Genomic DNA, 911 nt, shown 5'->3' with positions numbered 1-911 from the left:
GGACCTCAAGATTTTACAGAACTTCAGGTAAATATTAATATTAAAATAGACAACTTATAGGACAACAGATATATATTCTACTGTTTTACTATGAAATAAGATTCATCAAATCAGATAATCAATGTTTATAGTTTGTTTTAATCAGAGTTTATAGTTTGTTTTAATCAGGGTTTATAGTTTGTTTTAATCAGAGTTTATAGTTTGTTTTAATCAGAGTTTATAGTTTGTTTTAATCAGGGTTTATAGTTTGTTTTAATCAGGGTTTATAGTTTGTTTTAATCAGAGTTTATAGTTTGTTTTAATCAGAGTTTATAGTTTGTTTTAATCAGAGTTTATAGTTTGTTTTAATCAGGGTTTATAGTTTGTTTTAATCAGGGTTTATAGTTTGTTTTAATCAGAGTTTATAGTTTGTTTTAATCAGAGTTTATAGTTTGTTTTAATCAGGGTTTATAGTTTGTTTTAATCAGGGTTTATAGTTTGTTTTAATCAGAGTTTATAGTTTGTTTTAATCAGGGTTTATAGTTTGTTTTAATCAGAGTTTATAGTTTGTTTTAATCAGAGTTTATAGTTTGTTTTAATCAGAGTTTATAGTTTGTTTTAATCAGAGTTTATAGTTTGTTTTAATCAGGGTTTTGGACCAGCTGGTAGAAAAGATCTTATAAAATATAGTTATTTAGGGAGCTCTATCAGGGGGTAAAACAGATATTTAGTGGACAGTATCCCTGTATTTGGTGACAAAGTTGAGTCTAGACTATCCTCTTTTAAATTTTGACTTAATATTTCATTTCAGGGAGCCTTGGCCAGTGTTTGTGAAGAATTAGATGATTTAAGTAAACAGAGATTAAATACTGATGGTAAATTACCTCAGTCTATATTAACTATGTTTGAACAGATATTTCTAGTTTTTAAAT

The sequence above is a fragment of the Lottia gigantea genome (genome assembly GCF_000327385.1).
Source record: "Lottia gigantea unplaced genomic scaffold LOTGIsca_278, whole genome shotgun sequence".
Lineage (NCBI taxonomy): Eukaryota > Metazoa > Mollusca > Gastropoda > Lottiidae > Lottia > Lottia gigantea.
The sequence above is the reverse complement of the archived record's forward strand: the minus strand, read 5'-3'. Positions refer to the sequence as shown.